The sequence below is a fragment of the Suricata suricatta genome, chromosome 15, assembly GCF_006229205.1.
Source record: "Suricata suricatta isolate VVHF042 chromosome 15, meerkat_22Aug2017_6uvM2_HiC, whole genome shotgun sequence".
In the NCBI taxonomy this organism is placed as follows: domain Eukaryota; kingdom Metazoa; phylum Chordata; class Mammalia; order Carnivora; family Herpestidae; genus Suricata; species Suricata suricatta.
Genome location: NC_043714.1, coordinates 48,427,121 through 48,451,269, shown reverse-complemented (window position 1 = coordinate 48,451,269; position 24,149 = coordinate 48,427,121). Strand labels below are relative to the sequence as shown.

General features: G+C 41.9%; 1 protein-coding gene across 4 annotated transcripts in view; it reads right to left on the bottom strand.

Moving 5' to 3' along the window:
• Positions 1 to 24,149, bottom strand: part of OXR1 (oxidation resistance 1) — a 427,046-nt gene extending 402,897 nt beyond the window's left edge. For all 4 annotated transcript variants that reach the window (XR_003903487.1, XM_029924062.1, XM_029924063.1 and 1 more), the window contains exon 1: positions 24,103 to 24,149. The gene's annotated coding sequence lies outside the window, so the exon portion shown is untranslated. The remainder of the gene's footprint in view (positions 1 to 24,102) is intronic.

Below are 24,149 nucleotides of genomic sequence, written 5' to 3'. Positions count from 1 at the left end.
CTGCGTTGCGCTCTGTGCTGACAGCTCAGAGCCTAGAGCCTGCTTTGGATTCTGTGTCTTCCTCTCTCTCTGCCATTCCCCCACTCGTGCTCTGTCTCTTAAAAATGATTTTTTAAAAATTTAATTATCTAATCAAAGATAAAAGAATATAGTTTTAAACCTAGTCAAAATAAAATAGAATCTTAGAGTATTTGTCTTTATATTCCAAACCATGGGACTCACTTTATGTTGATAGTACAGGAATGAGTCACCAGCCACACAGATAATTGATAACACAGTGGGGCCAGCCTTGTAAGGTTTGCAGGGGCATTAAATGAGATTAATGGGCATGAAGTAGGCAGCAGTTTCAGGCATAAAGGCCTCAAAATATTAGTGGTGATGACACTGAGTGGAGCCATCCTCACAGCTTTAGAGTTTCTTGGACTTCTCTGCTAAGTAAAGAGTAACTTTTTCAGAGAAAACCAGTGATAACACAGTATCCATTAGGAGTCTAGGTCAAAATAAGCAATGGAAATTATAAGTCAAAATTGAGGAACACTTGTACCAGCATGGGCCAGGAATTAGGTGCCAAAATCTGAGATTATTTTTGTCCCAGCTTTATCTTTCCCCTCTTGAATCTGCCTTGGCTTTTAACCCAATCTCAGGGACCATAAAGACCAACATTCACCACTTGTCCAGGAAGAGAACAACACCTGGAGATCATATTTAGTCCATAATATGTATACTGGTGTCGTCACTACTCATCAACACAACCAGGTCCATCACTAGAGTCTGGTCAATCACAGAGCACTCACAGGAGAACAAGAGCTCTACATGAGGCTCACTGGTAAGTGCCTCCCTATTTGATGGTAGGAACCAAAGAGAGTAGTAGTCAAGTTACTTAACTTCTCTCTGCCTTGGTTACGCATCTGTAAAATAGACATAGTAATGGTACCTTCCTTCCAGAGTTGTTATAAGGAACAAATGAGAAAACTTCTAAAAACCACCTACAGGAGGAAATCACCTATTTTTAGTCCTCAATAAATATTATTGATAGCATGGCTATTACCATCATCTACAACGTCATCATTATGTAAAAGAGCTTTAGGCAATCACTAAACCTTATACCTGTTTTTAAGAATAGCAATAGGAAGGATACCCTTAGGTATGAGAACACTCATAGCCAAGTAAGGGTTGATAAAACCTCTGATCATCTTAAGGCAAAACAAAGCAATGAAAGGGGTTGCTACAATACAAATTGATGATGAGCCCATAAGTCCCTATAGGAATGGCAGACTGGATCAACTGGCAGGAGTCTAACTAATGGTGGCTTTGAAAATTGCTGCCATGGCTAGGATCTTCCCTAATGGGTGATACAGCTAAGGAAACAACAACTGTGAGAACTGATGGAAACAATCACCCCAGGGAGCAATCACTGGGAACCGCAAACAGAGTCAAGCTAGAAGACTTTCAGGTTCTGAGATCTCTACCAAAGGCATGACACACTCTCCAGGGAAGAGCATTCAGGTGAGTGATCCTTTAACATCTGGGGGTATAGATAGTAACGAGACTGGTGATACTTCATTTTATTCTCCTTAAAAGCAAGATCCATGAATGATTTGTCATTCTATTTTCCCTTAGCTCCTAGTACTTTAATGATACCTGATACTTTTTCAGCAGATATCTGAAAAAAATCTGTTGGATGAAAATTGAAAAAAAACAGTTTAGCTCCCAATTCCATGATTGGTTAAGAAATCTGGAATCACTGGATGGTAACTAGATGCTAAGATTTTCAAAGGATTTTGCCAAATACCAAAACTGAACTCCAGGAGATGCTAAAGAAGGGAACAGAACTGGCTAGATCCAACCAACTCAAATCTAATGGTAATGCTACTTGTGGCATGAGTCATTCCCTCCATACTGAGGTTATTACTATATATATTTAGTAGTATATACTACTTTATTTCGGAAATATCACTCATTTCAGTTGTTCTCTTTTAAGAGATATGACTGGGAAATCCAGTCTATAATATTCATTAAATATTAAAAATTTTTCTTTAACATTTCAAGATACAGTGAGGTCATATACCTCAGAATTTGGTTAACCTTAAGAAGTCTTTGCTATGGTAGGTACCCCAAACTTGAATGCTAACCATTATGCCCAACAGTACATAGTTATGCTTTTGTTCCTTGAAACTGTGATCATGTTACTCAGTTTTTATAAAGTTTAGCTGGATATTTATGATGTTTTAGACATTCTACTGGATACCGGAGTTACAGTACACAGTCTTTCTTCTACTTGCTTACAGTCTGGGGGGAGGCAGGGAAAAGCCAGGCAAACATTCTTGATTTAAAAGAGTGTTATGAGAAAGGTAAAACACAGTGTTGTGAAAACACAGAAGAGAAACAGCTGAATCAGAATGGAAAGGAGATATGGAAGGCTTTCAAAATGATGCGCATAAGCTACATCTTTTTTTTTCTGGGTTTCTTTTTTATTTATTTTTGAGAGACAGAGACAGCATGAGCAGGGGAGGGTCAGAGAGAGAGGGAGACACAGAATCTGAAACAGGTTCCAGGCTCTGAGCTAGCTGTCAGCACAGAGCCTGATGTGGGGCTCGAACCCACAAACTGTGAGATCATGACCTGAGCTGAAGCCGGACACTTAAACGACTGAGCCACCCAGGTGCCCCTAAGCTACATCTTAAAGAACAACTAAAGCTTAGTTTGAGTTGCCCTGTGACCCTACATCATGAACATGAGTTAGTTTATTATTTTTTTAATGTTTTCCTGGGGTACCTGGGTGGCTCAGTCAGTTGAGCATCCGCGTTCGGCTCAGGTCATGATCTCCTGGTTCATGGGTTCTAGCCCTGTGTTGAGCTCTGTGCTGGCAGCTCGGAGCCTTGAAGCCTGCTTCAGATGCTGTGTCTCCCTCTCTCTCTGCCCCTCCCGTGCTCGTACTCTGTCTCTCTCTCAGAAATAAACATAAAAAAATGTTTTCCTAAGCTTGTTCTTTCACATTTCAGTACTAATGAAACAAAAATCAACAAAGCGTTTGAAAATCTAGAAATCTTTTTTTTAAATAATTACCAAGTTGGTTTCCATATAACACCCAGTGCTCTTCCCCACAAGTGCCCTCCATGACCATCACCCCCTTTTCCCTTCCCTCCTCCTTCCCTCTTCAGCCCTGTTTGTTCTCAGCATTCAAAAGTCTCTCATGATTTGCCTCACTCCCTGTCCCCGAAAATCTAGAAATCATAACTTTAAGGTACTATTTTGCAAAGCATCTTATAACTCATCAGGTGTGCAGTTCCATTAATTTGGCAACCATAGCACACCTCTAAAACTACAAAATCGGCAATTTGTCATCTACCTGGATGAACCAGAGACCTCAGCAGAATTATGGATTTCACTGATGATTTCATCTAAAACAATGCTTCTCAAAGTGAGGCCCACAGATGAGTCTGCTCTGGAAACTCTGTCTGTTCTACATAAAAATGCAGAGCTCATGCTAGAATGTAAATCAAGGTACTGTGTCCTTCGCCGAGAAAATCTTGCCATGAAAAACAAAGTCAGCCGATTTCCATTTTGGCACCAGCTCCTTATGCTCTTGCAGATCAGTGGCAAAGACTACATACAGACCAGCTCTTTGAGTAGCACTGATCTAAATGAAAATCACCCCAACGTGCCTGTTCTTCTTCCCTCACACCCAGGATTAACCCATCAGTAAGTGTTATGTGCACTTCTATTTTGGGGGGGCTAACTACCTGTTTCCACATTTTGTGCATATCCCAGACGCAGGGTCTTTGATCACCTCTACCACTACGATCACAGGCCAAACAATTCTTATTTTGAACATCAGTTCTCGCAACTGCCACCAAATGGTCTCTCTGCTTCTGTCTCTGACTTGTGATGGGCTCGCCTCCTTGGCAGTCAGGATGAGACTTTGGAAATCATCAACTGGATTGGGTCAGTCGTGGGCTTAACAAATGACTTAAACATTCTCTAAGGACTGCTTTTTTGGGCTCTCATGCTGCCTCACTGGATGCTGCTTCTCGGGCCTTTTGCCCTTCCTCCATCCCTGCTCCTCCTCAAAATATTACTCTTCCCTCAAGCCAATCCTCAGCTCCCTCCTCATCTTTATCTACACACCAGGATTGTTCCCCAACCTCTGGGCTTATCATGCACTGCCACATTATTCACATTATTGCACTATTTTTTCTTCAAAGCCTTTCTGGAAAGCCTTTATGTTTCCCTGCTGATTGTCTCTACAAACTAGAATGCAAAGTCCATGAAAGTAGAGATTTCCTTAGATACATTCACCACTTGTTGTTTTTGGTTCTTCTCAATGTTTGACAAAGAGTGAGCAATCAATTTAGGTACTGAATGAAAAAATGAATATATGAGTTGGCTTCCAGTGATGGAATACGTAAGTCATGGGGACAAAAGGTACAGCATAGGGAATATAGTCATAAAAATACAGTAAAGTAAGTTACATTGGGAATCCCTGAAACTAACATGGAATAAAAACCATAATCAGTTTATTATAAAGTTAGCTGAAGTATATTATACAAAAATATATGTTCTGGGCAGCGAGGTGAGGGGGAATGTTCCTAAATCAATTTCAATCCGACACTCATCTACGTCAGGCTACAGGAAAGATTTGCCACCCAGACGTTGCTCCTCCGGGACTCACGCTGTTCTGCACAGGCACGGTCCTTTCTTTGCATCAAGGCCTGTACTTTCCGTGAGCAATGTATCAAGGGCAAAGCTCATGGATTCACCACTTGGCTTCTGCAGACCTAGCTCTCTCCTTAATTTCATAAAGCTTAAGGAAGCTCCTATATCTTCCAATATACTTGGTCCTGCCACTCCCACTGTCCCTTGGCTATAGCTAAAGATCCTGGCAATCAGCCCTTCCATTCTGTGTGGGCACGCCCAGGGCAACGGGATGTGCTTCATACCTCACTCCTTTTGGGAGAAAGACTGAAAGTCAAATGCACAGAAGTGTGTTTTCCAACTACTTACCTATGTGAGACTAGACGCACCCCATCTAGCTGAACAGTCCAGGACTCTGTTCTTTTAGCTATATATGCTTATAGAAACAACAACTGATAAAAAACCAACAGCTTGGAAGCAAATCCCACAATTAAATGTGAATGCCAATCTTTGTTTACTAACAATCTTCTATGGATACAAAGGTGAGAACTGTGTTTTTTGGGGGGTCTCCAAGGCAACAGTTCATTAAACACAGCACAACAGAGTTTCATTATCTTTATGCTATTTCTCCTTGTACAATATTTTTCTTCTGAAAATGTGATATTTTCCCCATTATATTACCTGGGAGGGAGAAACCTACTTCCGTATTATGTGAACATGAGGGATAATAAACACCTCAGTATGTTCTATGATACTTTGTAGAAAATCACTGTTTATTGCACTTCCCCCTCTAAGGGGAATCAAGCTAACCAAGATGCTTCCTAATGTACTTCGACACCATGCAGGCCATACCCTGCAAGACAATCTTTCTAGTCATTGAATTATGATATCCAGAGAACCTCTTCTTATGGCTTAGTAACCAGGTTCTATTTTTAGCTGAACGGCTTATCTTAGAACCCTTCTTAGCAGAAATTATTAGCCATGAGTCAAGCTTTGATGTAAGATAACATGAGTCTAAATAATGCCTCTGGGGGCGCCTGGGAAGCTCAGTCAGTAAAGCGTCTGGCATTGGCTCAAATCATGACCTCATGGTTCTTGGGTTCGAGCACCACATCGGGCTCTGTGCTGACAGCCAGCTCTGAGCCTGGAGCCTGTTTCAGATTCTGTGTCTCCCTCTCTCTCTGACCCTCCCCTGTTTGTGCTGTCCTTCTCTGTCTCAAAAATAAATAAAAAATAGAAAAAAAAATAATGCCACTGGTTCCCCTAGCTTTTCTTGTAGCCACAAACAATCCTAATTTATAGAGGTTTCATGTCTCTCTCTTCATAAAGAATTACAATATAAGCCACTAGCATAAACTTGTATCAGAAATGTCATTCCAGGCCCTCTGCTTTCTACTTTAGGTTCACAGGACACTGGAGATACTCATTCCATTAGCATATTGTGTATCTTTTCTTCCCTGTCTTTAAAAGGAAATGTCTGTAAGTAACTGATACCTAGGATACCAAATGGAATGAAGCTGTGGCAAAATTTTGCATCCAAAATGACTGACTCATATTTCCTAGCTATTTAACGTCCAAATGAGAACATAAATGTCTTTCATTGCTGAGTTATTAGAAATAGAGGATAATTTGTCTTTTATTATTTTTACTGCTTGTCCCTCTAATCTTGTTATTCATGTTAGAGACCATTACTGGGGTTGTAATATCTTACTTGTGGAATAATAGACCCTAGAATGCTTCACGCTAAAAGCAAATGGGTAACAAATAAATGTATCCATGGATTTCAGATGGTAAGGCTGTAACTAGGAATCCTCCAGCTACCCATTTATGTTTGTTTCTATAATACATAGCAACACCAAGTCTCCTGTATATGAGAAAAACTAGCATGCTCCTACTTCAGAATGTAGTTTACAAGATCGAGTGCTATTTAAAGTAAATGCCAACAGGAGTGAAAAGTTAGCACATTCTTTGGTTTCTCTTGCAAACTCTTTCTGGCTTAGGGAATCAGAGTTTCAAATCTTTCACAGGCATACCAGATGACACCTTCAGACCTCTCCCTTCTTGTTGCCACCTCAATGTAGGGGCAGTTTATTGGTAGCATTTGTGTTTTGATTCTTCTGGTTGAAAATTACAAAAACCTAACCCAAATCAGCTTAGGCGGAAGTGGAAAATAATGGGTTTGTGCAACTGAAATATTCAGAAATAGCTATTTATTATGGTGGGATCAATGTGATGAAATGCATCTTTTCTTTCTTATGTTTCTATTTTCTTTGGAGTCCCTTCATTTTTCAGGCAGAGTTTCTCAATTTGGTAAGAAAAATCCACCAGCAGCTATAGATACAAATCCTACTAGCTTTGTAACCTTGTGAGAAAGAGAGTATCACTCAGTGTTCTGCCAAAATCCCAGGGAGTACTCTGGCCACCTTGCTCGCTGACATCATATACCTATCCCTGAACAAATGACTCTGGCTGGGGGGGGGGGGGGGGTACCTGGCTGGCCTGGTCACATGCTCACCCCTAGGGGTAAGGGAGCAAAGGAGGGAGGTCGCCCCACATCAACCAGGAATCTGAAACAGTTGATTCTAGTGGTAGAGGCAGTCCACAAAGGAATGTTGCTGAGACAAGACATATATTCACGGAAGCACGTTCTCAGAAAGAAACAAATACCACCTGAAACAGAGAACAAAGCCCTTTGAGGCTACCATTACGAGGCTCTTACCAATATCATATGTAAAGATACCAAACACACACAAAAAAATCCTCTGCAACTTCTCTAGTCATCTCTTCTAAAACTTTCAAAGTCCTTTACAATGTACAATCAATAAGTATCCTCTTATAACTTGTGCATACGAGGTAAAAAGAACCAAGGTACTAATAAGCCACTTCAGTACAGGTGGACGCTAGCTGTTTCAGAACACACTGTCTTAGCTTCGTGTGAAACGTTTCAGAATTTGCAGAAATGTAGACACCCAGACCCTGGGCTGACACTATGGAAGGAAAGAATGTTCCTCTTGTTCATATCCAATGCCTCAGAATACCCAAAAACAAAGTCCGAGTATCAGTGAGAATAATAAAGTGAGTAAGTAAGGAGGCAGAATTGCTCAATCACTTTGCAGAGCACTTCAAAAAGTAAATACATGAAATAAAAAGTATAGTTGATATTTTTACTCAAATGGTATAAAGATTGCAAGAATTTTTCATTCAAAGTAGTGGCTAGGGGCGCCTGGGTGGTTCAGTAGGTTAAGCGTCCGACGTCGGCTCAGGTCATGATCTCACAGTTCATGGGTTTGAGCCCTGCATCAGGCTCTGTGCTGATAGCTAGCTCAGAGCCTGGAGCCTGCTTCAGATTCTGTGTCTCCCTCTCTAACCCTCCCCTGTTCATGCTGTCTCTCTCTAAAATAAAAACAGTAAAAAAAATTTTTTTTAAGTAGTGGCTAAAAGGATCTTATAGACATCAGTGTCCAATATTACTATGGCCCATGTTTGTTAATCACATGGGAAATTACAAACTTTTCTATACATATAAATGTAGCAGGGATTACCATTCCTACAAAAGGCTTTCTTGCAAGTCAGTTCAATTATAGTTACAGTACCTTCAGCCTTTTATAATGAGATCCAAATAAACAGGTAAACAATCGCAACTAAAACAGCAAGCAGGTATCTAAATTATTTTAATAGCACCCCTCTTTTTGTTAAAGACTGAAAACAATGTTAATAGCTTTTATAAAGGAAACTTTAGGAAGAAGTCTTCAAAGGCACATGACAAAATCAAGTGGTTTAGAATTCCCTCAGTTCAGAACCTCAAAGAAACAAGTAATTTAACCCTGGAACTGAAACCAAAAGCTTGCTACCCAGAGTTGAAGGTATATTTGTAATATGTGTATGTACTCTGGTACACGCCGTCATGTCCATTGCGTTTAAATAGCAGAATTTTTTTTTCTAAGTTTCCGGGCATCCTGCTTCTGCTTAATGTTATTTGTTCTCTTGGGAATGAAATACAGTTACTCTGTATCAATAAAGAATAGCTGATCATGTCACGCCCTGCTTCCAAAACAAAAATCCTCAGTATGGCCAAGAAGATCCTGCATTGTCTCACGCTGGCTTATCTTTCTGGCCAGGTTTTCCGTCCTTACCTGGCCCCACCTCACCCTCCTCCCAGCCAAGCTGATCATCTTTCATTTCCTTGTACAAGCCAAGCCGGTTCCTCTGCTAGGAACGCCTAACTTCCGCTCCTAACTCCAGCCCCATGCAGCCCTCAGCCTAGGGAGTCTGTCCTTCCTCAAGCTCATGTCCCTCAACTGCTCCGCCTGCCCCCGCACTGGCTTGGTCTGCAGCACCCTAACTAATAATGCCTTTCCCTCCAACATCAGTGCTTTGCGGGTTATATTCTCAGTGTTGAGCTGAGTGCCAGGAATATACTAGGATCCTAATAATTGTTAGAAAAATGTTTCATGGGAAAGAAAAAATGTTCCATGAATTCTAAGACTAACGTTCCCCTATAAGTATATTTCTGTCAAAATATATTTTGATTTGGCATGTTTCACGATGATCTGTACTCCTGGGACACATCAGGAAGGTCACACTAAAAGTATTTTATTGACTTTAGTAAATTCCTAGGTAATTGTGAGGCTATACAGACCAGACCTAGGTCTACAATAGAAGTTAAACAACAGATTTTACCACAGAAGAGGTAAGACTTCCTGTCAGGGTTGTCAAAATGAAATAAGCTATCCTGAGAAATTTAGAGAAACTAAATAGAGAATCTACAGAGTCTCAAAAATGGACCTTTTGCACTTACCAACTGGCATGACATTTACTAGAACCCATGTTTCCTACAGAAAGGCACAGCTGGCATCTAGCAGATCAAGCACAGAGGCCGGGAATTTAGAACTCACTCAACAGCTCAGGCTTTCTGGAATGGACCATGTGCACTGAATGGAACTTACTACTGATGAGAGTCTAAGAAAGGTTTTAGGTTCTTTTTTTTTTTTAAGTTTAGGTTTTGTGGTTTTCTTGTTTGTTTTAAGTTTACTTATTTATTTTGAGAGAACGAGAACTCAAGGAAACAGAGGAGGGTCAGAGAGAATTCCAAGCAGGCTCCATACTGTCAGCATGGAGCCTGACATGGAGCTCGAACCCACAAATTGTGAGATCATGACCTGAGCAGGAACTAAGAGTCAGACACTTAACAGACTGAGCCACCCAGGTGCCCCAAGTTTTTTTTTTTTTAGTGTTTATTCATTTTTGAGAGAGAGAGAGCGTGCGCGAGAGCGAGCATGAGCAAGTGAACATGAGCAGGAGAGAGGCAGAGAGAGAGAGAGGGGCAGAGAGAGTTCGGGACAGAGGATCCAAAGCAGGCTCTGAGGTGACAGCAGCAAGCCCAATGCAGGGTGCAAACTCACAAACAGTGATAGCATGACCAGAGCCAAAGTCGGACACTCAACTGACTAAGCCACTCAGCTGACTAAGCCACTATTTCATTGTATTTTATTTACTTTATAGTCCTGTGTATCTTACTTGTTGAAGAGGTCCTAGGCTTTAACAGATTCCCAGGATTCATAGCACACAAAAAACGGTAAGAACCTCCCCGAGAGAGAGAGAATCTTAAGCAGGCTCCACACCCAGTGCAGAGCCTGACACAAGGCTCAGTCTCACAACCTTGAGAACATGACCTGAGCTGAAATCAGGAGTCAGTTGCTTAACAGACTGAGCCACCCAGGAGCCCCCATGTTTCTTTACTAATGCTTTAAGAAAAACATCTAACAGCAGGTCCAATAACAGCCACATTTTTAAAGTAGGGATGAGCATAAATGATGTTTTAAAAAATATCTGCAGGGGTGCCTGGGTGGCTCAGTCGGTTAAGCGCCCGGCTTCGGCTCAGGTCATGATCTTGCAGTTTGTGGGTTCAAGCCCCGCATCGGGCTCTGTGCTGACCGCTAGCTCAGAGCCTGGAGCCTGCTTCAGATTCTGTGTGTGTGTCTCTCTCTCTGACCCTCCCCTACTTGCGCTCTCTCTGTCTCTCAAAAATAAATTTAAAAAAAAGAATTAAAAATATCTGCAAACTGCAATGTGATATGATATCTGTGACTTCCACTGGCAAAGCGTTTATGCTTTGTGACCTGTACCCACAATTAAGGATGATGCTCAATTTCAATTAGATGTTAGTAACAATAAAGATGTCACTTTCTGTATCCAGGTTCATATACTGAGTTCTATCCATGCCTACAAACTACCAGTTAAAAACTCCTGTTTTCAAAGGATATTGCATGAATTCTACAGATCCTTTAGCTCTTTGATTAATGTGATATAAGTTTAAGGTCATGGAAAAGCTGTATATATATTTATAGGGGTCTTTGAGTTTTAAAAATAGTTTATAAGTCAGTAGTATTTTATCTGTCATAATGAAAAAGAACATGCAGATAGTAGGTAGGACTATTTTCTTGCTGAGAAAATCAGGGCCTTCATGTCTCCTATCCTTACAATCAACCCCTCTAGGCAACTCCTGCTTTCTCCATAAATCTCTTGATCTACTTCTGAGCATTGGCATTTTCTAAAGTGCCATGTTTTCCATGAAACATTCATGGCTCCTACTCTAATGGCTATCCTCAGTAATAACGAGCACAGCGGTGAGGTCAAGCGACTTTCCTTTTCTTCCTGTTCATCATCAAGTAGAATCCTGTGGAATACTACGACAATCTGTTTATCCATTCCCCAACTGAAGGACATCTGGGTAGTTTCCAGTATTGGCAGTTATAAATACAGCTGCTTTAGATGTTTGCGTTCTCTAGGTCTACCTTCAGTCTTTGCCCCATGAACCTGGGCCTTGGGTTGGCTTTTCCACACCTTATCTGCCCTTCCTTCCTCATGTGTCCACCAATATATGCTCTTAATCCCTTGCAGACCTGCACCATGTGTCAGTATGGGACACTGGGCCCACTGAGGTTTTTGTCCCTCCCCCAGTGGCTTAAGGCTTTTGCAAAAGAGAGAAGACTTGGTGCCCATTCAGAGGGCAAGCCTCTTACTTCCTGCACACCTGAGGAACCACCGGAGTCCCTCTCCAGTCAATCTCCCTGCCCCCAAGCTTTCTGGTGAGCAGCACTGAGCTGAGGTCCTTAGGGAAGAACTTGTGCATGCATATTCTTCTTGTTACCTGTGATCCTACTTATTGTCAACTATACTGTTGGCTTGCACTTGATGTTTAAGAATTCATAAAGGTTTTAAACGCTGTCTTCTTCATGCTTTAATTTTTTTCACTATTTATTCTTAGTTGTAGTAAAACGTACATAACCTACCATCTTTATCATTTTTAAGTGTATAGTTCAGAGGTGTTAAGGACATTCACCCTGTTACAAACCATCACCACCATCTACCTCCTGTTTAATATCATACTACTTTGTAAATTTTAACTACCTGAATTTTTAAAGGAAGCTTTGTGTCATTGCTCTATATGGAAACTAGAACTTAGCATAAATAGAAGATAAAAAAGAAATGCAGTGAAAACAGAACAGTGTGTTGGACTTCTGAAAGCTTTACATCTGAAGCCTACTCTTCATTAAAAGGGGAGATACAGGTGTATTAGAAAGGTGTTAAAAACTAGCACCAAATTGAAACTTTCCTCCTTGCTTAATAGAAACACTGAAAGGCAGCAGATTCAAAATCCCTTCAATTCAATTCAATACATATCCATATGCCACCCAAAGTCATCCTGCATAAAACCAATCACCAACCCTACACCTTGACATTGCTTTAGCCCAGCTAGTTCCCTCTAGTCTTCACATTAATACACTGACTGTAAGAGGTCCGGGGCTACCTCTCCTGGCAAAGACAGCCTAGAGGAGGAAAGAGATTAAGGAGAAAAATTACTCCCCACTTCCAACTCTATTTTTTTAAATGGTAAAATGAAACAAAGATAATGTTGCTATATGAGCAAGGTAAGCCTAGAAAGCCAGAAGGCTATAAAAGATAGTGTAAATGAATATGGCAGGGCTGATACCAGTCAGGTGAGTACCAGGTACACAATGAACATATATTTGTAAAGCAGATTCTGATTAAACAATAAATCCATTCAACAAATAGTTATTGGTCTTGGGTTTTACACCAGATATTGTGCAGGATCCTGAATTGTTCTTTATCAGTACCATGGTATGCCTCTGAAATATGTGTCTATGTAATAGCTAGAGACTATGTATGCCATTGTTACTTCCATTTCTACCAATATGTAATGCTGTGCTCAACGTTCAAGAAATGTTTTGTGAATCACTGTATTCCTAGAAGAGAATCTTCAACATGGAACCATGGAGTTATCTCCTCTAAGCTCCCTTCACACTCAGAAATCTCTTCCTCATCCATGACAAAACCCACCCAGCCTCGGCTGAGTACTTCCAGAACTGCAGCCCTCACTAACTCTCTAAGTAGCTCACTCCTCTCCTGAATTGCACTAACACAAGAATGTTCTTTCTCAAAGTGAAAGAAAATGGCCTTGCCTAAAATTCCAGCCATATATCCTAGTTCTCTGCAGGTGAGCAAAGAAGACTACATCATTTTTCCTTTCAACATCCAGAAGCTCATATTATATTTATCTTAAACTTCTCTTTGCCAAGCCTGTGGTCTATAGTTTTTAAAAAAACTTTAATTTGGTTCTTAAAGACCAAATTGTTTTTCTATTATCCAGGGGACACAGAGAATACCTAAAAGAGTGCCTAAACTTTGTCATATTTCAGATAGAGTTTTATAACAGCAAATAATAGGATATTACCTCCTCCCACTCTTTAGACCTAGCTATGTGCATTGTTGTTTGTTTTGTCCACATCATACCTATACTAAATTGCACAGTGTTCCCTTCAAATTTCACGTCCTTCCTGGAATCTAAGAATTACCTTCTTTGGAAGTTGATTCTTTAAAGATGTAATGTTTAACATGAGGTTGTAGTAGAATAGTACCAGTCCTAAATCCAGTGTGACCTGTGTCCTTATTAGAAAAGAAGAGAGTCAGACACAGGGGAGAATTAACCCCATGTGATGATGGCGACAAGGACTGGAGTGATGGATCTATAAACCAAGGAATGTGAAGGATTACTGGAGGCACCAGAAAGAGAAAGGCACAAAACAGATTCTCCCCTCCAGTCTTCAGAGAAAGAAGAGCTCTGCAAACATTTTGATTTCCAACCTCAATTTCCCAGAACTGAGACAATACATTTCTGTTGTTTTAAGCCACCCAGTTTGTGGAAACTTGTTACAGCCTACTTTGGAAACACATTATTTTTGTCTTCACATAGATACTGCTTACATATACACTCATGGTCCCCTCCTTATTTTTCCTTCTAGTTAATTCATGATCACTGAAGCAAGTTTCCCCATCTTAAATCTATGTAATGGACATTAGTTTAGTATGCCTGCCCAGCATCATCTATTTCCATTTTTCTGGTAGCAGCAGATCATTGACTATGTCTTGGGGTGATTCCTTAAGCTCATTAAATACAGGGTCAATGAACTATCAGTCAAGATGCCCTGTTCTTTACCAGAACACACTCGCTCTCTTTCACTCTCTCTGTCCTGCTGGGAATTCTGAGTCGTGACCACATGACACATGATGGAAAAGATCTAGAATTGATTCATCCCAGTAGTGAGACAGCCTTTCCAGCATTCCCCTCAATTCCATGAACTCTTCCATAACAATTCAGTCAACTCCTTTCTGCTTAGATTAACCATAATCCGTTCTACTTCATTCATTCAATTAAGGAACTCTGATAAATTAGAAAATTAAAGCTTTGGATTTTGTTCTTTTTTTTACTGTTTATCCTATTTTGACTTACCACTATTAGTAGGGTCCACTGAAATTTCAGCTTCACTCAATTCCCTCCCACAAAAGTCTAAATGATTAGCTCAAAATGCTTCAAGGTACAACTATTTATAATGGATCTGTTGTTGTTGTTGTTGTTGTTGTTGTTGTTGTTGCAAGGCTTTGTGTTTTGTTTCAGCCCAAGACGAGGAAGCTGATAGCAAAACTTAAAAGAAATTAATGCATAGTCTCCAAATGGACTATTAGCAACCTTTTTATTCTCATTCACATTAAGGATGACAAAAATAATACCCTCAATACCCAAGAAACATCTCCATATTTAATGATGAACATGATGTGTACCTAGCAATGAAACACAAAACTCTTAATATACAACATAATCAGCGCCTATAAGGCTATGTTAAAACGACATGTCCCTGGGTTGTTCTAAAAATCATTGAGTATTTCTGTGGTGCCAGAATGGTTCTTTTTTCCTCTTGGTTGTTCATGTTAGTTCACATCACTAAAAACTATATCATTAAAAACTCTTTCTCTACTATACACATACCAATATGACTGCTCACTTGACATTTAAAAACTTAATGGTAAAGGGTTAAAATTGCACTTCGATAACACCTCAGTGATATAAAAGAGCACCTTTAAACTTCCTTGATCCTCCTAAGAATGTGAGATCTAAATAGATCGAATAATGCCATCCTGATTTCTGTTGTTTTTTTACTTTTTAACTTCATTGAGCTAGAATATATTTTCCCTCCTGTGGGAAACTAACTTTGGGAAAACCAACTGTTACCTTGAAATGCTTACCTCACTCATCACAAGTAGATTATATTTTATAGTATCTTAAAAGTTGGCTTTAAAAATGCAACGATGTTTATATTACTAAACCATTTTGATAAATGAACACAGAATAAAATATTTTTTACTCAAAGCCATTTATCATGACTGTTAACATTCTTCCGCTAAATTGTGAAATGCACTTGTGACATCTTGTCACTGATTTACATAAAGATTTAAACACAGATGAGAAAGAATCCTTAGCCTATAAATATATTAATTCTCAATGTAAGACCACATTTTACCTTAGAAAACAACCACATTTAAAAACCGTCTGTGGTGGGGCACCTGGATGGCTCAGTTGGGTAAGCATCTAACTCTTGATCTCAGTTCAGGTCTTGATCTCAGGGTCATGAGTTCAAGCCCTCTCTGGGCTCCACGCTGGGCTTGGAGCCTATTTAAAAGACTTTTGTGGAAACAGCTCTAATAAGGATTGCAGAATTTTTAAATAAATATAAGGGTTTAATAAATTAACCTTTCTGGAATATTTTGCTAGCTGCCTGTGTGTAGAAATTTGTAGACATTAAGAATTGTTTGTAGCATAAACCTTAGCCTTCATATCCATTACAATTTAGTCTGTGGATGTAGGGCCAGTGACTGGCAAGGTCACCCATGATCCAAGGGACAAATCATTAGACATTAGATAATAATGTAAAATAATAACTTACATAATGACAGCTACGCCTAACATTTTGCAAAAACAGTGATCCTATGATCAAGTGTCTAATGTAAAGAAATAGGTTTATTTGTTTCCTTAACATTTATTTATAACAAAACAGGAATCTCAGTGTCTACCCATCCAGTCTAATGATGTATAATGAGACACAAGACCTAATGTACATTGGTTTATTTCACTCATAAAGATTCAGATCTATTCAGTAGTGGAGAGAGAAGAATTTCCTAGACTTTAACCATATCTCAAATGAAGAAAAACCATGACTCCAACATTCTTCTAATTTAGGGCTCAACAATAATGCAAGTGCTGTAGTGTCCCCTTCTTGCTTATCTGCATAAGATAGAATCTCCCTTCTCCCCAAAACAAACTCCCACCTTTCTATTGGAAAACATACCTCCCAACCAGTCTAAACCATCCTTCTGGCCATTGTCATTGGTGGAATAGGCTCTTTACCAGAGTGGAGCCAGCAAGATGTGAGAGGGATATTTCCTAGGATTTCTGAAAAGAGCAGTTTCTTCTTTCCTCTGCAACAGCTACGGCCTACAGGCTTCTGGCAGCCATCTTAGGGCCCCAAGGAGAGAGCCTGTCAGAAATGGAGCCAGCACTCAAGAAGGGGAGCTAAGAAACTGCAATGAGAAAACAACAAGCTTGTCCGCCCATATGAACCCCGGATCTGGACAAACCCAGAAACACAATCCTCCTCCTCTACTCAGCTACCTAGTCATAAAGACCTTCTGTTTTATTTCTTCCTCAAGCCACTTGAAATCAGGTTTTCTGATTCTTGACAGCGAAGCACTCTGAACTGATTGTTCATCTTCAAGGGCATAGCTCAAATGGCAGAATCGCAGCGTACAAGGACAAAGGGTGCTAGGTATAAGGGTGCTAAGTATCATGCTACGATCCTGACCTGCTTATCTCAGTCAATAACAAGAATCGTACTCATAATCTGGTATCTGATAGATGTGATTCTCAAACGGTAGGAGAAGCTGGAAAGCCAAATAATTTGGCCAAGTTTTCACAGCTACTAACTAAACAATAGAGATTTGAATTCAAGTTTGTCTGATTCTAAAGGGACTATTCTCTCAAATGTACCATCTATCCTGGCTTCTACTTTTTAGGTTTTCATTCATGCAAATTGATTATATATCTTCACAATAAATTACAAATAAGACAGCATACATAATACAACTTACAATTTGCAAAGTACCTCTAATGAATATTTTTACGTTGTTATTGAATCTGAAACTCTTCAAGAAGCCACAATGGCAACAGCACTGAACTGATTTAAAACAGCAACAAAACTATGACCTTAGCAACAGAACCACCAAAAGGGCCAATCTTCAATATTCTGGTCATTAATAAATTATAACCTAGTTGAAGAGCATTATCCATAGTGGTATTTTCAGTTCTTAGGTATCTTTACCCAAAACTCTACTTATGTTTACCCCAGTTAGGAAAAAAAATAAAGATGTACTTGATCATTTGGATCATGTAAGTGAGCAGCTGAGAGGTACTATACAAGTTCAGTTAGAGATCCACTGATGGCTTTTGTTGCTTATAGAAGATCTGGAACATAACAGCTGAAAAGAGAGCTTCTTGAGATGTATAAGCATTTTTAAATACATAGAGGAAACATGGGTTTAACCGAGAAAATAATGGTGCCGTTAATGTAGAGAAAGTTCGGACAGAAACTTAAAAAAATGTAGACTCAGCTGAAATGAGACACTGGCTGTTGAACAATCCACTTCATAATCCTGAATCCCCAAGACCTCATTAGTCAAAAGAAGATATCAGATGACTTCATCATTAACACTCCTTCGTAATCTATGATCTATCTCATGGCCCTTTTCCTTCTCCCTTAGCTCGCCAATGACCCTTCTGACTCCATTCAGCCTCTGCCTCCCTCCCTGGACAGAAGCCATTTAAATTCTCACACTAGGACATACAAGCACCACCACCACCATTTTAATAGGTATTTCCACTTTAAAAACATTTCTCCTATTTTAGTATATGTGCTGCCAAAGTGCACACTAAAAACATTTCTTCTAATCTTGTCATGAACTCTACAGAAAAAGGAAAAAACTTTCACCATTTCAAACTTGAGGAAGCTGGAGTTCCGTGAAGCTAAACAAACATTTATCTAAAGTCACAAAACTACGAAGCAGAAGGGCCAGATCTGGCTGCAAAGTTCTTGACCCTGAAGTGTTGTAGCTCATTGGAATGTGTGGCTAGCATTCTGGCTCAGCAGCTGGTCTTTCCCAAATGTATCAACTGATTCTCGAGCCTGGTCACAGCAGTGGTTCAAATCAAAATTGCTACAATCAGGCTTCACAATCCAGAAGACTGAGATCTATGTTTTGGTCAGTGGGGTCCCAGGCCAATGTCACGTGGCATCATGTCCTCGTGACTATGCTCCTAAGACAAATAGCCAAGTCTCTTTCACCTTCTTTAAGAGGGCAGAGACCACTCTAAACCACAAAATTGGAAAGGATTGTTATCAGTATCAACTTAGCCCAGTGTTCTGATTCTAAATGACATCACATAGTAAGTATTCCAGAGTTCCAAGAGCCATGCTATGTATAATGAAGGCTGAAAGCCTCAGCAGATGTTCTGGGCTACTTGTTTCTTAAGATGAATAAGCATATATAAACCAAAGTAAAACCTTCCACAGGCAGGCCTATCTCATGCATTGCTATCACTCATCCTTAACAATAACAAACAAACAAACAACAAAAAAAAAAGAAAAGCGGAAACTCTCTTTGCCTTTTACCTTTGCATAAATTTTTAAATTCTGCTGCTGCTGCTGCTGCTGCTGTTGTTGAGTTCAGCAGGGGGAACATACGATGTTTGATAAAATTCTCCCCCCTCACACCACGCTTCTTCTAGCTAGGACAGTAACTGACATGCCACTGTGACCAGCAAGTTTTGTTTATAAGTAATGGAGCTGTCATATTATTTCATTTCCCTCTCCCCCAAATAAAGTATACGTATCACCTAGTATGCATAATAGCAAAAAAGCTCAGTTCTATAATCTTTCTGTTAGTCACCTCAAAATAGTCACATGGCATGCTCAATCTTTGAAGGTGTGTATCCAGAGCCTTTGGATAACATCAGGACAGAACTGATTTCAAATTCTGCTTCATTCTAACCATCATGCCTGCCGTCCCACTGCCGTCCACCGCCATGACTACCAGCGGTATAAAAGAGCATACGTCTATTCTATAAGTAACTGCGGGGAAGGAAACCATTTCTCCTTGGTCAGATGTCAAACAAAATCAATAACCACTTCCAAAAGAAAGGCAAAGAAAGACAAGAACTGACCCCTTTCACCTCAAATCGCTCACATCCTCCTTGTCTAGTCTATACAGAGACCCATGTAAGTCTCCCCTTTAAACGTTTCTTCTGCCTTCTGCATTTCACCATGTTCAGAACTATTTTCAAGAATTAAGCTATATCCCTATAATTGCTCCCAATTTCTTGAAAATCAATAACCATCCTTTCTTCTTTACAGAGTTTTATAGGTGTATATAAAATATGTGTATAGTTTCTGAATGACTTTGTTTTGAAACTGGTTGAAATGCACAAGGCAGCTTGACCTTGCAAATGGAATAGTCCCAGTGCCTAGAACAGAACTTGTTACCATTGCATTTATAAACGCTTGTTGAATTTGTAGTATATGATATTCGCTGGTTCAAATCATATTTGTGAGCTTTCACATAGTCCAACGATAGGCACACTCAACACCAGTGTTGCTTCAACTGAAGTTCTATTTTCCTTGGTTCTTTCACCATTCCCTAGGGAAAGAGGAAGCCTTCCTAAGAGCCATTAAACAAACAATTGAAAAAGCCATTCAAACACGCAACCAGAGACACAGAGGCTGCCTCTGAGGAAAACAAGGGCTCTCCAATGTCTGTTCCACACCAAGGCAGGAGGGGGCTGCTTGTGTTTGTACACACAGGAGAAATGGAGGGATTGTGGGCTGCCCCAGAGACTCAGCAGGAATATGAAGTCTCTTCCGCTACACAAACTCCTGAGGGGCTGAGGGATCCCAATGGCCGAGAGTGAAGGAAATGGGTATTAGAACAAGACGGGAAGTGAGCAGCCCTAATGATGATCTTTGGAGAATGAATTCTGAAACCCACCAACCGACCACCAAACAAAAGGGGGAGGGCAGGGCCAGAAGGTAGAAATAGTGACCAAATCTCTTTAGTTTCTCTACGCCTGCCTGTAATAATGACAAAGCTTTTACCTAGTAAGTGTTCTGAGTTCCTGCATACGGGCGATATTAGAACTCTTCCCTGATCTTATTACATTTATGGGCGTAAGCTATTGTTGCTTCTCTCCAGGCAGAGGATTGTGCTACAGGCTAGGAAGGTTTGTTTCTCAATACACGCCATGCTGTCGATTCAAAATTGAAACCAAATACATGAAAATTATATGGGATTCTAATCTTCCTGGGCAGATGTCTACCAATACTAAGGTTTCACTTTGGAATATTTTATGAGGCTTCTAATAAATATTCATCTAGCATTTTTTCATTCTGATTCTGTTCAATCCCTCACTACATGAAGAACCAGTTACAGCCTTAAATTGATTTTAATTTAAAAAAATTTTTAACTATGTATGTTAAAGAGCAATTACCAAACAAGTTCAGTGAAACATACAGTAGCTGGATAATTTTATAACTTGCTTTCATCAAAAATGTTTACTCAACTCATAGGCATACTACATACCCGGTCATTGTGGACGTTCCTAATACATAGTAGGATTTTTTCTTAAAGGCTGAAAAGAAGTTCTGCTAAAAAGAAACCTCTTTAATCTCCCTTAAAACAAGTATTTTAGAACACGGGGCGATTCTGCAAAGAAAGCCTCTTAGTATTAACTAGTCCTGATTTTCAAGATAAATTCCAATAGGAATATATGAAAGCATCCTAACAAGAGCTGCTCTTAATTTTAATCATGTCTTATGTTAAACAAGGGTTTTTCAACTTCAGCACTACTAACATTTGGGGTCGGGACATTCTTTATCGCAGGGACCATCCAGTGTGTTGCAGAATGTTAGCAGTGCCCCTGGCCTCTGCCCATGAGATGCCAGAACCCCCTCTCCCCTGTGACGTTGCCAGTGTCCCCTGGGGGAGTGGGGGCAGCACTGCCTGTGCTGGAAACCACTGCTCTAAGCTTATCAGTAACATGCCAGCAGGTAAAAGGTGATTTCTCTTCTTCCATGTTGACTAACATTTCTCTCTTAGTTCTGCCCCATCCAACTATTTCACCATGTTTTTAAATGCCTTCACCTTAGGGAAGCAAACATTCCATTGACTATTTCTTAAAGAATACTTGGGTTTAGGAAACGATCCTCCAGGAACAGTATAGTCAAAATGTCCTTCTGAGGACTAAGAACCAGCCCAACAGACCAATGCTCTGTATTTCCAACTCAAGAGATGGAGGGCAGAGAGGGAAGGGTTTTCTTGTTTCACATTGAATTAAACATCCTATAAATAAAGAATTCACCTCCACAGGCTCATACAATCTTCAGGTGCCTAAATTCTGCCTTGTTTTGATTCCAGAATCAATTTGCCCAATAATCACTTTGCCTTGATCTCCAAACAAACAAAATAGGCAAACATATAAGGCTACATTTTATCTGAACACTACTTCAGGGAGAAGAGAATTAATGATTAAAAATAATTTATTTTATCTTCACCACATGTTCTAATAATCATGGGGGGGGGGCGGGAGCATAGTAATAGAAGCGAAAACTGACAGCACTAAGTCTTTATTCAACTCTCCACCTTTCAGATGTCCAGAACCATGGACACATTTCAAAAGGACTACACAATAAACTATCACATGGCCTATGAGGCCGTTCCCTGGCCATTAGAAGCTGGCTGTCCTTTCACTGTGTGCCTCCACGGGTCAGTGATGGCCCTGTGACAACCCATACCAAGAGCCTCACCACTTTCTTAGAGAGTTCTCACTGCCCTTCATCTGAGCCTCCCCCTGCAATGTGGATGTGGGAACTATTTCTGATGGTTGCACAACAACGTCAGAACCCAGCCCTCTCAGATACCCACAGACCGCAGGTACAATGCTCACTCTTCCTTCTTCTGAGTCCTTTCACAGATGACACAGGTTTCCAGAGTCACCTTAATCCTCATTTCCCTGCATCCAGTAAAGCCTCTCTAAAAATATGGCACCGACAGAGGAAAGCAAGCTGGATGGAGTCTGAGAAGGCAGGGACACGGTGACAGCTCCCGCTTCCCCCCTCCCCCACCCCAGTTTGCCATCCTGTATGCTGTAGAAGCTTCTTCCCTTCTTGCGGTTGGTGGGCGAAATCTCTCCGAGTCAAACAGCCGTTTTTTGCATATAGCCTTTTTGCACGAGATGCTTGGTTATTCTATTTATCTGGTCTCTTTTTGTTGTTATTGTTGTTAAATTGCATTTATATGCGGGGAACCAGAGAAGACCCCTGCTCGCAAAAACCTGTGATGCTCTCAAAAACCTGTGAGTGTTGGTCACTCTGCTGGGCTTCTCGGGCCCCAAAGGCCATTTGTAGCCATCACGCTTCCGGAGTCCGTGGGGGAACATCACCGCGTCACCTGCAGGGGCAGCAGAGTGAACTGCGGACCCCCGGAGCGACGCCCCAAGTAAAGACCCCAGGACTCAGGAGCCTCTCTGAACCGAGGGGACTCCTAGGATTCCCTCCCGCGCATAAGGGGCCGCCGTGTCCTCCTCGGGGTACCAAATCAGAGGACAAGAGCCGCGCCAGGTTTGGGTATGCGCCGGCCGGGGGAGAGGTTAGATAGAGCGTCATTGGAGGAGCAAAGAATGTGACCCTGGAGAAAGAAGATAGAAGAGACGTAGGAAAACACGTTTCCCTTAATCCCCTCCCCGTGCCGCCTGTGGATCCCAGGATCTCCTCGTCATGGAAACAGACTGCAGCAACAGACGCGACCCTGGGCGGGCAGCGCGCGCACACACGCGCGCACACGCCCCGCCGCGAGTTGCACGCTGCAGACTTCTGCCCGACTTCCCAGCCCCAAACACCTCACCTCCCGGGCCAGACCACGGATTCCGAGGGCCAGAAGTCACACCACTCCTCCCCACCGCCCTGCAACGCACACATTCCGACTCGACATTGCATCCCCAGGGCGCCGGGAACCACTTAAGGGAAGCCCTGGCAGTTCCCGTGTAAACGACTGCCTTCCCGGCTGCCAGATCTGTCCACATCTCTTACTGGCTCCCCTATAGCAAGCCGCCCTGGGACCGAGCCAGGTAGGAGAAGGAGGAGGAGCCTGGGGTGCAAGTGAACCAGAGAACCGCTACTAAGTCAATATTCAGGGGGGACCGCACGTAGCCTCCAACCCTTTGCTGAGCCTTGTGGCTCCACCAGCAGCCCTGTTCCTCCGCCCGATCTCTGCACCGCTGCCCTCCTCCCCTTCACCCAAATCCCTCAACGATTTTCCAGCTGGCCGGTCCAGGCCACTTTCTACATCCATCCTCTCTCCCCAAACGGTTCCCAACATGTGGCCTCGCAAACTCACTCCAAAGACCTCGATTCAAGGCTGCCTCCCACCATCATTATAACCTGAACCTGGCACTCATTCCCCAAATTAAACGGGTCTACTCGTTTCTCCGGAACCTACTGGCCCTTCCACCTGCGTCCTTTGCTCTCGTTCAAATCCGTTTTCCACGCGCCCCACTTTCCATCCATCTTCCCTCTGCCGCTCCGACCCGGACACGCTCACCCCCTGCCATGGCCCCCACACTGCGCTCTCACGCTGCTCCCACCTTAACCCCCGGAGACACCCCGGTTTCCCTCTGCGGCTCCTCTCGGTGGGGCGCCCGCATCCCAAACCCAGCCTCTCTATCCCACACCAGTCCGCTTCCCGGCCTGCCGGATCCTCCCCCTCACCGCGCGGTCCTTCCCTCTCCCCAAGTTGGGCCCCTCGGCCCCCGCCAGAGTCAGTTCGGCCCTCCTGCTTGGCCGGTCCCCCCTGCTCCAGCATCCCAGCGGCCGCCCGCTATCAAATTGGCCAAGCGGCTCGCCGGGACGCCGGGCACTGGGGCCAGCGGCCACCCGCGCCTCCCGCCGGCCAGCCTGGGCTCCCCCGGACACCAAGCCGTCGCCCCACCGCCCAACCACCTAACAAACTTACTTGCGGGTCGCCAGGAGGGGGCTGCGGTGAGCGGCGGCGGGCCCCGC